We start from the raw sequence: 284 nt of genomic DNA on the forward strand, positions 1-284 counted from the left end.
GCCGCCACCATTGAGAAGGAGAGTAATGACGTCTCCCAACACTCTTGCCGGTATTGCTTGCTCGGGATCTGCCGTCTTTCCCCACTTTGAGACAAGATCCCTGCGATTGACCAAACAACTTGAACAACGAGGAAGAAGCAGGAGTGAACACCGACTCATGCTGTTAGCAGTCCGGAAGAGGAGGAGGATCGACAGAATTCGAGTGCTGGATTTCGCCATCAAGTCGACCCAGCAATAACGATGAAGAACACACTCTGAATCAGAGAAGAACGACCCAACGAACG

Source organism: Cystoisospora suis (genome assembly GCF_002600585.1).
Source record: "Cystoisospora suis strain Wien I chromosome Unknown contig_905, whole genome shotgun sequence".
NCBI lineage: Eukaryota > Apicomplexa > Conoidasida > Eucoccidiorida > Sarcocystidae > Cystoisospora > Cystoisospora suis.